The 15,137-nt window shown below is 42.6% G+C and overlaps 1 protein-coding gene across 2 annotated transcripts in view; it reads left to right on the forward strand.

Annotated features, from left to right (window-relative positions):
- SHROOM3 (shroom family member 3) overlaps positions 1-15,137 on the forward strand; it is a 330,073-nt gene that overhangs the window by 143,662 nt on the left and 171,274 nt on the right. The window contains exon 1 of one of the 2 annotated variants that reach the window (XM_069594399.1): positions 12,489-12,705. The exons of the other annotated variant lie outside the window; for it this stretch is intronic. The gene's annotated coding sequence lies outside the window, so the exon portion shown is untranslated. Of the gene's footprint in view, positions 1-12,488; positions 12,706-15,137 lie in introns of those variants that run through there. 2 annotated transcript variants of the gene reach the window in all.

Consider the following 15,137-nt stretch of genomic DNA (forward strand, 5'->3'; position numbering starts at 1 on the left):
TGGAAATCATCCAAAAGGTGTATTGTGATAATTCAGATGTGAATATCCTCATTTGAATGTAGTGTAGAGAAAGAGATGGGGTATGTTTCAGGATGGATTTGCCTCTTTGTAGAATTGTCTGCAGGGTGGGTTTTATCCTAAACTTTTTTTCTCTGCTACTTGACTGTTCCTGAAATATTAACATGAGTATATGCAAGTCTGGATTTAGCTCTGTCAGTTGCCCTCAGTTGGCACAGTAATAAGACTGTTAATGATTAGACTCCTGGGTTGAAGTAGGCAGTGTGATGCAGGGACATTCTAATAACTTTATCCCCATATGTATACATGCAATGTTTGTGTGTGTGAGTGAGTCACTCAGTAGTGACTGACTCTTTTCAACCCCATGATCTGTCCATGGAATTCTCTAGGCAAAAATACTGGCGTGGGTTGCCATTCCCTTCTCCAGGGGATCTTCCCGACCCAGAGATTGAACCCAGGTCTCCTGCATTGCAGGCAGGGTCTTTACCATCTGTGCTACTGGGGAAGTCGTATACATGCAATAGTATGTCCCACGTAGGGTTGGCCGATTGAGCACATCAAAAAACAGGATGCCCACTTTATTTGAATTTTAGGGAGCAAATAATTTTTTAATGAAAGTGTGTCCCTGATTTTATCTAACAACCCTAGTCACATTACAGCTTAGATATACAGGGGGAAAAACAGGCAGGTTCTTTAAATTTTTTTTTAATTGAAGTCTAGTTAACTTACAGCAGTGTGCTAGTTTCAGGTGTACAGCATAGTAATTCCATATTTTTGCAAACTGTATTGCATTACAGGTTAGTACAAGGTGATGCACATAGCTGCCTGTGCTATTCAGTGTATCCTTGTTGCTTATCTATTTTATGTATAGTAGTCTGTACTGTTGACCCCGCACTCCTACTTTGGTCTCTCCTCTTGTTTGGTAGCCACAAATTTGTTTTCTGTGAGTCTGTTTCTGTTTTGTGAATACATTCATTCATTGGGTTTTTTTTTTTTTTTTTTTTTTAGATTCCACTTATGTTCATGCATGCTCAGTGATATCCAACTCTGTGATCCTATGGACTGTAGTCTGCTACATTCCTCTGTTCATGGGATCTTTCCAGGCAAAAATACTGGAGTGGGTTGCCATTGCCTAATTATTTGTCTTTCTCTGACTGACTTCACTAAGCATAATATTCTCTAGGTCAATTCACATTGCTGCAAATGGCAGAATTTCATTCTTTTTTGTAGCTGAGTAACTATATGTATCTATATCACATCATTTTAATCTAGTCATGTATTCACGTGTTGATGGGCACTTGGTTTGCTTCCATGTCTTGGTTATTTTGAATAGTGCTGCTGTGAACATGGGGATTGTGTGTTTCTTTTCAAATTAGTGTTTGCATTTTTTAATGGGTATATACCCAGGAGTGGAATTGCTGGGTCATCTGATAGTTCTATTTTTAGTTTTCTAATGAAACTCCATACTGTTTTCCATAGTCAATTCAGTTCAGTTCAGTCACTCAGTCGTATCCAACTCTTTGAAACCCCATGGGTTGTAGCACTCCAGACTTCCCTGTCCATCACCAACTCCCAGAGCTTGCTCAAACTCATGTCCATCTAGTTGGTATGCCATCCAGCCATCTTACCCTCTGTTGTCCCTTTCTCTTGCCTTCAATCTTTCCCAGCATCAGGATCTTTTTCAGTGAGTCAATTCTTCACATCACATGGCCAAAATATTGGAATTTCAGCTTCAACATCGGTCCTTCCAATGAATATTCAGGACTGATTTCCTTTAGGATGGACTGCTTGGATCTCCTTGCAGTCCAGGGGACTCTCAAGTGTCTTCTCCAACACCACAGTTCAAAAGCATCAATTCTTCGGCACTCAGCTTTCTTTACAGTCCAACTCTCACATCCATACATGACTACTGGAAAAGCCATAGCTTTGACTAGACGGACCTTTGTTGGCAAAGTAATGTCTCTGCTTTTTAATATGTTGTCTAGGTTGGTCATAGCTTTTCTTCCAAGGAGCAAGCATCTTTTAATTTCATGGCGGCAATCACCAATCACAATGATTTTGGAGCCCAAAAAGATGAAGTCTGTCACTGTTTCCATTGTTTCCTCATCTATTTGTCATGAAGTAATGGGACTGGATGCCATGATCTTAGTTTTCTGAATGTTGAGTTTTAAGCCAACTTTTTCACTCTCCTCTTTCAGCTTCATCAAGAGGTTCTTTAGTTCTTCACTTTCTGCCATAAGGGTGGTGTCATCTGCATATCTGAGGTTATTGATATTTCTCCTGGCAAGCTTGATTCCAGCTTGTGCTTCATCCTGCCTGGCATTTCACATGATGTACTCTGGATAGATGTTAAATAAGCAGGGTGACAATATACAGCCTTGATGTACTCCTTTCCCAATTTGGAACCAGTCTGTTTTCCATAGTAGCTGCACCAATTTACATTCCTACCAACAGTGTACAAGGATTGCCTTTTATTCTGACAAAACTTCATCTGATGTTCCTCACAATCTCACACTCGCTGGTTAGCAAGGAAACAATAAATTTTAGTCCTAGTTAAGTTAAAAGTTATCCTGATCTAATCATTTGAATAGTCAGTCCATTGAGGTACTGCTTTAACATAAAATGCTCCCTCTCTTCGATGTCATCCTCTGTCTTCACTGCCCAACTGTTTCACCAAAATACTGTCTAGGGGTCTGGCAGTGGCAAGTACAGGTCTTTGGACACACTGTCGCCTGCTTGCTCGGCTCTGTCTGCAGTCTTGCATGTCACTGCTGAACTCCATGGCAGAATTCAGCTGGTGAATCCATCCATGGTCAGTGTTGGCCTCGGCAATGCCCCTGGAGAGCCCTGGCAACCTCCCACTGGCATAGTCAGTCTTGCTTCCATTAGCTTCAAACACCTTAGCATCTGCTAAGTTCTCCATCACAACATCCCCTAGCCCAGGGGTCCACTCCAGCATCATCCCCCCCATTTCATCCACCATAGCTTTCTCATTCCATACTGGAATGGCATCCAATATGCATCTAAATTGAGCTGAGCCAGGCTCCCTTTACAGTGACCTTCTCCTGGAGTCTCTAGTGGAGCAACGGAGGCAAGATTCCTTCACACCCTGGACATTCCCCTCGCTTTCTTCGCATGAATGCTCTGTTCTCCCTGAGACCAGAGACATGAAACCTGAACTTGGTTCTGACAGTATGACTTACTGCCAATCTCTCCCACATTCCCACAATGCCCTAGAATGGCAAGAGTTGGGCTTTCTTGCTATTTCTTACTCTGCTCTATGCTTCCTTCCTTCTATAATTCCAAGTCTCGTGTCTAAGGCAGGAAAATGTTCATTCAAAAAGATGTATGTACCCAATTTTGTAGCAACACTGTTTATAGCAGCCATGACATGGAAGCAACCCAGTGCCCATCAACAGATGAATGGATTAAGGTAATGTGCCACTATGCTACTTCGTACTCTGGGAAGTCTTTGGTAATTGGAATCCTTCAGGCTCAATCCTGGGGGGATTACAGTGGTTCTCAAACGTGTGGTCACTAGCCAGGACCTGCTATGCAATGCAAGATCTGGGGCCCTCCTCCAAAATGCTGGGGTTTTAACCTAGTAACTGATGGTTTATCAAGTTTTCCAGGTGGTTCTGATGTACCCTAAAGAACCACAGCTTTAAGATTTCAGCAAATTATCTCATTCCCTCTCTTACAGTTTCCAAGCCTAGAGGCTTATTCAGTGTACACACGTTGAAAGTACGCATGCATGTGTGCTAAGTCGCTTCATTTGTGTCCGACTCTTTGCGACCCTATGGACTGTGAAATGAAATTTGGACATACTACAACACTGAGGAATCTTGAGCATGTTGCGCTAAGTGAAATAAGCCAGTCACAAAAAGACAGATACTTATGATCCCATTTGTATGAGGTACCTAGAGTAGTCCGGTTCAGAGGCACGAAAAGTAGAATAGTGGTTGCCGGGGCCTGGGGGAGGGAGACGGGAGTTATTGTTTTATGGGCACAGAGTTTCAGTTTTGTAAGGTAAAAGGAGTTCTGGACAAGGGCGCTGGTGACGGTTGCATAGCAACATGATTGCACTTAAAACCACTGAACTGTACAGAGTTAAAAACGGCTCAAGTTCTTAAGTAACAGGTATTGATTTGAGGAAAGGTCACATGCCTGACTCAACTGGTTATCCGTGGGATGTAATCCTGGATGTTAGAGTTCAGGTCTCAATCTGGAAACAGATGTTCCTTGTAAATTTGGGTATTTCACCAGATGTTAGTTGAGTTTCTGAACTACCTTAAGTAGATGAAGAAACTGATCCAATCCATCTGACTCTGGAGTTTAAATAGGATAGTCAGTCTCACTGTGGCTATTGAGGTAAAAGATTATATATATATATATATATATATATATATACACACACACACACACACACACACACACATAGTGTTGGGAATGTTTGCATATAATATCATTCTACATGAGAAGTAATGATGAACCGTCGACTTTTCCCCATTTCCTGAAAAATGAGCCCCTGGGAGAGCTTTGTCTGATGATTTGAATAGGTAGCCTTCTAGCTCCCTTTATTGTTGCTACCCTTCCAGTCATTTGGCATCAAGTGAATGAGCCCATCCTCTCTAGAGGCAACAACTCGAGGGTGGTATTGGCAGACAGTGGAGCTTTAATTCCCCTTTCCACCTCCCAATAATTTGCATTAGTTGCCCACCCAATAAAATAATATTCCTTGCTACAAACCATTGATGTTTTCTCAATCTTGTTAAGGATGACTGAAAGAATCTTTAGAAAATGGCTCTGGTCTAAGTGAAAACAGTGAACTTACTATGCAGAACACAGCTTCAGATAAGTTCCATGCAACCTCTACACAATCCACTTGTCACCAGGGAGCCCCCCCCCCCCCCCCCCGCCACGTAGCAAATTCTGTAGCTCCCACTGTTCTAATCCCATTTCCACGCTGCACAAATTTCCAAGGAGAGAGAAAAAGTCCAAATCCTAATTTCAGCATCCAAATATGTCTCCTGTCTATATTCATACATGACAGTGTTCTCATAAGCCCAGGAAATTAGTTTAGGTAAATAAAGACAGATAAAGTGAAAGCGTCAGTCACTCAGTCATGTCCAACTCTTTGCTACCCCATGAACTGTAGCCTGTCAGGTTCCTCTGTCCACGGGATTCTCCAGGCAAGAATACTGTAATGGGTTGTCATGCGCTCCTCCAGGGGATCTTCCTGATCCAGGAATCGAACCCATAACTCCTGTGGCTCCTACCTTGGAGGCAGATTCTTTTAACATTAAATTGTTTCAAAAATCGAAGAACCTAGATACTTAATGTCAGCCTTCAAAGCACCACCACCAGTCCTTATAATGCGAAGCATGAATGCCTAGTCAGATACTGAATTCAGTAAGTTTCATTTTGCTCCTGATTAAGAATTGAAATTTATCATATTCTTGCGGAAGAATTAAGAAGTCTTCCCTGGTGGACTCAGTGGTAAAGAATCTGCTTGCCAATACAGGAGACTTGGGTATGATCTTGGGGTTGGGAAGATCCCCTGGAGAGGAAAATGGCTTCCCATTCCAGTATTCTTTCCTGGAGAATTTCATGGACAGAGAAGCCAGTGGGCTACAGTCCATGGGATTGAAAGGGTTGGGCACTACTTAGTGATTAAACAACAAGAAAGCACATTGTTTGCTAATTTTTATGAGGAGGCCATGTGGTCCAGTGGAAAGGTACCCAAGTAGACCGCACACTGTGCTGACTGCCTGCCTGTATGTGTCTCCTGTCACTTTTTTTTTTTAAATCTTTTTTCTAGGAGGGTGGGTTGTCAGCCCCAGTGCAATTCAAACTGCCTTTTGAGACTGTAGACAAGATGGAGGGTTAGGAAAGAGAAAGGAAGAATGTTCTCCACACTGTCTGTTTAAATTATGATTTGAAGTAGGTTTTATTATACCAAATTATCATCAGGCTAATTGCTTGACAGCCTCTCTTGTTACTGCTGGCTGGCGCCATTCAACTGATATACTTGGCTGATATGTGGCTGGGGGTGGTATGGCATAGTCTCCCTAGGGAGAAATCTGGCAGCTGGAAAAATACCCCAAACTCCTCAACATTGTGCGAGCCATCCACATCCCACTTCTAAGTCACAACAGATCCAGCATAGACAGTAGTGTTTAAGAGCATGTTCCTTGAAATCAGGCTGCCCAGGTTCAAACCTTGTTATTACCACTTGTTTGTTTTGTGATCCTGGGCAAGTTTTTAATCTCTTGGTGCCTCAGATTCTTCCCCTATGAAGTGGGTATAAAAATAGTACCTCCCTAGTAGGGTTGTTGGAAGAGGTAAAATATGTCAAGTACTTAGTATTCTCCCTGATATAAAGTAAGCACCCTGCTACGAAACTGTTGATAAATACGTATATGTCTGTATTGTTGCCTGTTACTCATTGTTTTTATTTTAGCTGTGTAATTTTCCTGGAGATTTAAATCAGTCATGCATGCGGGCTCAGTTGTGTCTGATTCTTGGTGACCCCATAGACTGCCAGGCTCCTCTGTCCATGGGATTTCCTAGGCAAGAATACTGGAGTGGGTTGCCAGTTCTTTCTCCAGGAGATCTTTCCAACCCAGGCATCCTGCACTGGCAGCCAGATTCTTTACCACTGAGCCACCTGGGAAGCCCATGATGAGTCTTTAAGGATACCATAATTTGGACTTAGAGAATGAACTTAAGTTACCAGGGGGAAAGGATGCAAGAAAGGGATAGTCAGGGAGTTTGGGATGGGCATGTACACACTGATGTATTTAAAATGGATAACCAACAAAGACCTACTATATAGTACAGGGAACTCTGCTCAATGTTATATGGCAATCTGGATGCGAGGGGAATTTGGGGGAGCACGGATACATGTATACATATGGCTGAGTCCCTTTACTGTTTACCTGAAGCTATCACAACATTGTTAACTGGCTATACTACAATATGAAATAAAACATAAAAAATAAAATAAAAATAAAGAATACTGTAATTTGTGTTCAGCATGCTCTTTTCCCGAGTTTTCTTTTTATCCTTGAGGATAAAATGTGAACCCAAATGTAATTCCTCTGCCTGTTATTCTTAGTACTAAATGGTAGCTTGGTATTCCCCATTGAGGATATTGGGACTTTGAAGGGATGACCAAACCCAATACCCTTATTTACTACCTTGTGACCGCTAATATTATTGTGATGAAATACCTTGGTTTCCCCCAAAGAATTAGAGAATGTGACGATAGGAGAAAGACTAAGGGTGATAGGATAACTTCAGGCCTGTTGGTCTCTGTGGTCAGAGGCAGCATAATAGGAAGGAGAGATTTAAATGAAAGAAAGGTGACTCTCATCAGTCGTGTTAGTAATGAGAAAACATTATGCTTTCTGTATCATAAATGATTTGTGTCCTGCAATTATTGCACAGGAAAGGTATTGCGTTATAACACTTCAGACTTAACTGACATCTTTTAGGACACTCAGAGGCCTATGGGCATTACTCATCAACCTTGATGTCAACATTCGGTCAGATTGGGATTGAAAAATGTTCACTTGAACACAAAGTGAGCATGGCTTAGCTGCTCTGTGTTCACTTCCCTTGGCTTGTCCTTCAGGATCTGACTCCTTTAGACACACTTGGGAGTTTTCTCCACCAAATCCAATTTCCCATGAAGTTGAAGGAAAATGGACTAGAAAAAAGAAATGGAGCTTATTAAGTTTCTCCCTAGGCTCACTGCCCAGTTTTCTTTCAGTCTGGAATCTCTATGTGGGAATTTGCAGAATTGGACTAAACTGCTTCTGAACCCACATTTGTTCACTTTTCTCGCCTTAGCTGTGATATTTTGTATAATGCCTGTTCTTGCTGATGACACAGTGTGATTTCTAAAAAGTGAGATGTATAGAGCACAGTTTAACCTGAATCACTTACATGATTTTACAAAGTTTATTTATTTATTGAGCATCTAACATATGACCAGTCATTGCTCTAGGTGCTTGGGACTCAGCCACGGTCTGACATACCCCTGCGCTCATGGAGTTGACATACTTGTGAGCAGAGACAAGGAATAATGAACATTATACATATGCAAAGTATGCAGTATGTTAGGTGGTGAGTGCTCTGTGGAAAGGAAGCAGACCAGAGGACAAGTGTCTGCTTCCATTTCTTCCATTCATAAAATTTTTTCAATTCCTCCTGGGAGTACTGAGGATACATTTTGTGGTGGGGGTAGGAGGGGTAGATTATGGGAAATGCCTTTATTATTTATTTCATCTTATCTTTTATTGAAGTATAGTTCATTTACAATGTTGTGTTACTTTCTGCTGTATAGCATAATTCCATTATACATTTGTAGACATTCTTTTCATTATGGTTTATCACAGGCTATTGAGGACAAACATCTAATTTTAAAAATCATACTCCGTGAAAAGAACTTTGAGCTTCTGGGCTGTGCCATAAAAGTATAGGCAAGTAAGTGCCCTACAGGGATCAAACCTACCTGACATAGTAGGTGAGTCTACCTTGCAACTGCTGGAGAACAATGTAACAGTTACGCACAGACGCAGACACAAAGTTGAAAATAAGAAAACATTTTTTTTTTCATTATTTAGTGAGGCTTTCTCTCCATAGACCCCCATCTCTAACCACGAACAAGTACCCTACAAGGACATGTGGGAATCATTAAGGACAAATACCATGGCAGTCTGGTGTTCTGAAATCAAGGCCATCTATTAAATATCTCAGGTCTGCAGTTTATCAACAGAGTGATAGAAAACCTCCCTGCCTGTGGGTATTTAAAGGTAATCAGAAGGAAACAGGATGTGCCTGTGGAGGTGAGCTATTAGCTCTTAGAGAAAAGGAGAAAGAAAAACTCACGTTTGTTCAAAAACTCATCTAGTATATTCTTTTTTTCCTCCTCACCACAGATACTAGTACTGGGAAGAAACTTGTGGATGTTCTAGGTTAGTGAAGACTAGAACCCAGAGATAATAAATGACTCGTTCAGGGTCACTTAGCAGGTCAGTGGCAGAGCCAGAAGTCAAGCCTCCCACCTCCCGGTCCAGTCCTGTGGGTTCTACAGCTGCGCATCCAGGTTGGATCATCAGTACTTTTCAGCATGGATTGCCTAGCCCTCTACAGCTGATTGCTAAAGAAGCTAAGAGAGGATAAATGAGAAGTCTAAGGTGTCGGTGAAAGTGTTTCAGATTCTCAGTAGAAATGTGAAGTAGAGGGAGCAGGAAATACAAGACGGGGCTGAGAGTCAGATCTGGGGGACCAGCATGGGGTGGAGAGTCTCTTCCAGATTGGGGGTGGTGGGGGGCTGCTGCACATTCCAGCGTGAAGGACTTCCTCTTTGCCAGAGTAACCATCACTGACTCTGAAGAGCGACGCTTCTAGATGCAAACACCGAGGCTGCACTGTCCTTCTGCCCGTGAGTGGCCGCTGTGCCACCGAAAGGTGATGAGAACACGCCGTGTGCTGTCACTTCAGGTCCTGGTGAAGGTGGCAGTCACTGTCCTGTCCCTTCCACCATAAGGAGGCAACATTTGAGCTCTTCCTCTAGGCTACGTGCTTTGCTTACGTCAGCACGCTCTGTCCTCATATCCGCTAAGTTTGTTGTCAATCCCATTTCAGAGGAGAGAAAACTGAGTCTTGGAGTTTAGTAATAATCTGCCCAGAGTCACAAAGCTAGTGAATGCCACAGTCAGAATTCAAATTTTCCTTCGTAATGGGGAGATGGGGGTGGTTCATAGTATAGGCTCTGTGAGCAGACTGTCAGGGTTTGAATTCCCACTCCAATGCTTGCTAGCTGTGAGGTGTTCAATGCCTTACTTAGCCTCCCCAAGCTTCCCTTGCCTCATCTGTAAAGCTGTAACAGTAATCACAGTGTTACCTTATAGAACTGTGGTGGTTAGAGAATACAACATAGCACCTGTTGACACATAATTAAGTCCTAGTTATATAGTTTTTGACTATAGTTCAGCTACAGGTTGAATTACATGAAATTGCCATCGTAGTCTACCAAAAATTGTCAAATACTGACAGTTTTGTATGGTTCAGTCTAATACTACACAGGTATTCATTCTTTGTAAATAGAACAATGATTCCCTTATCCATCTCATAATTTGTGAACAGACCGGCGATTTGATTGCTTCAGTATGATCTTCTCTCTTTACTTGCCTGCTCTTTTTAGTTTCTCTGAAGAACTATGTAACGATATCGTCTCTCCTAACGCAACGTATCACCCAGGAGGACATATGCAATGACATAATTCCTGGCGCCACTAATCTGTTGAGCATATTGTCACAGGCAGCTTGAATGGAAGTAGATTTGAAGTGAGCTTAGGTTGTGTAGAACTAGACTAAAAAAATTACTGGCAAAATGAAGAGGGGTGGACTCCTGGGTCCTTTAAGCCAGTGGGAATGTCCCATTGGTGGAGGGCATGGCATTCCCATACTAGATGGCTGGTTGTGAAAAACGCATGTCAGGCACAGCCATTTGTCATGGGCACTGGAAAGACCAGCTCCTGGCCAGCAGTAGCAGGTTGTTAAATTTGACACATTCAAAATGAATTTTGTGGCCTGGCTGCCCTTGACCTCTGGTTTGGTGAGAGTAGCTGTGATAGAAGGACACACGAATTAGCTGTGGTATCTGGGGAGGCTGTGGGGTCGAGGAAGAAAACAGAAAACTGGGATAAGAATTTTGCCTTCCTGGGGAAGAGGGAGAGTGTGGAAGGGACAGTTAGGGAGTTTGGGATGGACATGAACACCCTGCTACATTTAAAGGGGATAACCAACAAGGACCTACTATACAGCACAGGGAACTCTGCTCAGTGTTATGTGGCAACCTGTTATGTGAGAGGTGATTTTGAAGGAGAATGGATACATGTATATGTATGGCTGAGTCCCTTTGCTGTCCACCTGAAATTATCACAACGTTGTTAATCGGCTATAGTCCAAAATAAAATTAAAGGCTTTTAAAGAAGATAAAAAGAATTTTGCCTTCTGCAAAGAAAAGAAGGTTACTTTCAAAGGAATGCATCCAGGGTGCAAGGTCTAGAGGAGCTTTCTCTCCTGAAAGAGGGTTCTCTGTTCCACTCCCACCTCTGTTCCGATCTCACACCTGCCTCAATCCTGCTTCCTTAGATTTCATATTACAGGAAGAGAAATAGCTCTGGAACTCAAGTGGAGCATTCTGGAGGGACAGTCCTGCTAGTTAATACAGGAATAATCTCTAAATAAAGTTAGTCTCACCTTCGAAATGTACTGACATCCTCAAGGATGCTTCAGACTTTCTTGGTGTCTGGAGTGGAGGTGACAACTGTATTTAGAGTATAATGCCCCCTGTGATGTCAGAATGGGGTGTGTGTGTGTGCTCCCTTTCCTTCTTTCTTTCCACATCTGAAAAAATAATCTGGAAGTCTTTTAAAGTTTCTGTAGCAAGGAGGTTTACAGATTACACGTGGATCCATGGTTTGTTTTTTCCCACTGTGTGGGCGGTAAACTAATGAAAATGTATTTGCATAACCAGGAATGCAGACACACTTGGAGGCCTTCTCTTTCTGTGTGCCCCTTTCCTTTTCTCTCTCTTTGTGGCTATGGTTACTATTAAGCTGACCCCTACAGTCTGGGGCAAATACCGAAACTTGAATCAAGCACTGCTTCTCCATACAGCTGCAAAGGCCTGCTGCTTCAGAGGCTCAGATGATCTGTTTAAGTGAAATTCTTTTTGCCAAGATTGCACACACAAAGGTGAGCCGCGTGGCACTCCAGTGTACTGCATTTACTGTTTTTGCTTTGTTTGTTTGTTTGTTTTTTATGAGAACGGCCTTTTATAAATTTTTGTCTGCCAGGGTTGAACAGTATTGAACATTATGCTTCGGAAACAATAACGGTAGAAAGATAGTCCTTTCTGTTGAGTCTCCTTCCGCTCCTCCTAGTTTCTGTGAGAAACTGTTGCTTGCCAAAACTATAGCTAATTAAAAATTGAACTTATTCAGCTGCCCAGAAACCCGAGTGGGGACCGGCAAGGGGCGAGAGGAAGAGTGGACAGGGGCGCCCTGTGAGTGACGCCCCCAACCCCATTCATTCTATCATCCTTCCCTTCCATTTAACCGTCTTCGCATCGTGGTTTTGTGAGTTGAAGGATCCTAGAGCGACCTGTGGGGACCGGCAGGAGAGGGCTTACCCGTTGCCACGAGCTCTGCTTGTAATAGTGAGCCAGCTTCTGCAGAGCGTGGGCCCCGGAGTGCGCGGGGCCGGCGTGCCCGCAGCCACTCCAGAAACCGGTTCTGTGCTCTGGCCGCGTGTCCTTCCCCTTACATCAGGGTGCCCGCCGCTGTCAGGCAGGCCGGCCGGCGATTGGCTGGGAGGAGGGCAGTAATCCGAACTGCCTTTTGTACTTGGCTAATCAGGGCAGCCGCCTGATTGCAGGTTCCCAGCGGAGGTGCTTGGGTGGTGTCTGACACCTGTGTCTTAGCTCGCGCATTCGCCTTCCTGGAGCTGCTTCCCCGGGATTCTTTCCGGACCGGATTCGTGTCTCTATGTCACCTCCCCCCAGCCCCTGAGCCCCCTCGGGCCGCCGGCTTGGCCCCGTGTCATGCTGGACGAAGATGTTCAACAGATAATCAAGGACAGTGGAAATGCCGGCTTAGACTTCCTTAAGGTAAGCCCTTTTTAAACCAGGTATTTCTTGACCGGATTTCTCCATTTAATTCGACATAAATGCTTGTATCGGGCAGGTAAACTAAAGAAGGTCTGGGGAGTTGTTTTAGTTTAGGGTTTTATGATGAAATTTGTAAGTGATTTGAGTGTCCGATGTGCTGGCAAAATGATACCAAGGCAGAAATAAAGATGTACATGGTGGGGGGTGGGTACTTGACAAACCACTGTCATCCTTGCAGGCAGCTGGGGCCTCACTGTGCACTCCTTCCTATTTGATGAGGAGCTCCAGAGATGGTGGAATAAAGTAACTTTTCATCAAGGCCAACAAATGTATATGCTGTGCCATAGGCTCCTCCCAACCGTGCAATCCCGGGAGCTATCATTTAATTCTCATCCCATTTCTTTTTAAAGCTGTCTTTAACTTTTTCCTCTTGTGATAGGAAAGCAGTATTTTGTTTGTTTGTTTGTTTGTTTTTTTAAGGCTTGCTCAGCACGGAGGAGTTAGTGACTTTCACTCCAGCATGGGGTTTGATTGTACTGCTTGGCTCACTTCCCCTCACCTTTATTTTCCAGAGAAAGTCAGATTCTAGACAGAAGGACTTAACTTTGAGTCACAGTGAGATGCTTTGGAATATTAAGCCATGATTCTGATTAAGCTTAAGCTCTGCCATGACTTCATTTTATGTACTTTTAAGTTGATCGACAGATACTTTGGGGCCATCCTGTCTTCCTCTTGGATTGGTGTCAGCATATTCTTATTGTAGGGTTTAGTAATCCAAGGTTGGTAAAATGACTAGTGATATGGACAAATGCTTACACCCTTGCCTGCTTGTGATAAGGAAGAAAAGTTTTATTTTTTTTAATGAAAACTTTCTGTATATGGGTGAAGATCCATTTATAAATCCAAAGAGGTTCTGAGGCTACTTTCCCCACTATATTAATTTCAAAGATAGGAGGAAGCTGTTCCCCACTTCTAAATGATTCCATTTAACCAGTAAACAGGAATAGAACAAACAGAAGTGGTGAAAAGCAAGGCAATAAACATTCAGAAACCATGTACTCAAGATCTATGTTAATCATCCTGAAATATGTTTTTTTCTTTCATTGTTTATAGGCAGTCGGAAGTCTCCATCTTTCTCAGCTGTTAGCTAAATATTCTTTATAAAGACATTTTTCTGTAATAAGATCAGCGTATTTGTAATACTAAATATAAATACTAAAAATGCTGCTCTGATGAATAGAAGCATCAGAAATGACATTGCCCACGGGTTGAAATGTGATCATAATGCAAGTCTACAGAAATCATTTAAAATATAATGTATGTGCCCCATAATACAGATGGTTGGTGTTGATTGAAAAATCAGATCAGTTGGTAGGTAGATATTAAGTGAATTATAAATATTGAGGAGATTAAAGGACAAGTAAATGTGGAAAGCTAAATAAATACTGAATATTTAGCATTGAGTTCAAGTTCAAAATGCTACCTTCACCTATGAATTACAAATTAGAGAATGTATAAATCAAAGTTGGTTTCCTGGTTTAAGAATAAGTCATTGCTGTATAGGGAGGGATAAATATCATCTCAACCCTAATCACTATCTTAAAAAAAAAATTTACAGTCCATAATAACCTCAGAGTCCTAAAAAGAAACAGAAAGGAAGAGAGAGCTAGTTTCAAAACCTCTCAGTCAGTTCACTCGCTCAGTCGTGTCCGACTCTTTGCGACCCCATGAAATGCAGCATGCCAGGCTTCCCTGTCCATCACCAACTCCCGGAGTCCACCCAAATCTATGTCCATCGAGTCAGTGATGCCATCCAACCATCTCATCCTCTGTTGTCCCCTTCTCCTCCTCTGTTGTCCCCTTCTCCTCCTGCCCTCAATCTTTCCCAGCATCAGGGTCTTTTCAAATGAGTCAGCTCTTCACATCAGGTGGCCAAAGTACTGGCGTTTCAGCTTGAGCATCAGTCCTTCCAATGAACACCCAGGACTGATTTCCTTTAGGATGGACTGGTTGGATCTCCTTGCAGTCCAAGGGACTCTCAAGAGTCTTCCCCAACACCACAGTTTAAAAGCATCAATTCTTCAGCACTCAGCTTTCTTTATAGTCCAACTCTCTCATCCATATATGACCACGAAAAACCATAGCCTTGACTAGACAGACCTTTGTTGGCAAAGTAATGTCTCTGCTTTTTAATAAGCTGTCTAGGTTGGTCATAACTTTCCTTCCAAGAAGTAAGCATCTTTTAATTTCATGGCTGCAATCACCATCTGCAGTGATTTTGGAGCCCAGAAAAATAAAGTCAGCCACTGTTTCCCCATCTATTTGCCATGAAGTGATGGGATCAGATGCCATGATCTTCGTTTTCTGAATGTTGAGCTTTAAGCCAACTTTTTCGCTCTCCTCTTTCACTTTCATCAAGAGGCTCTTTAGTT

This window comes from Ovis canadensis, chromosome 6 (assembly GCF_042477335.2).
Source record: "Ovis canadensis isolate MfBH-ARS-UI-01 breed Bighorn chromosome 6, ARS-UI_OviCan_v2, whole genome shotgun sequence".
NCBI classification, from domain to species: domain Eukaryota; kingdom Metazoa; phylum Chordata; class Mammalia; order Artiodactyla; family Bovidae; genus Ovis; species Ovis canadensis.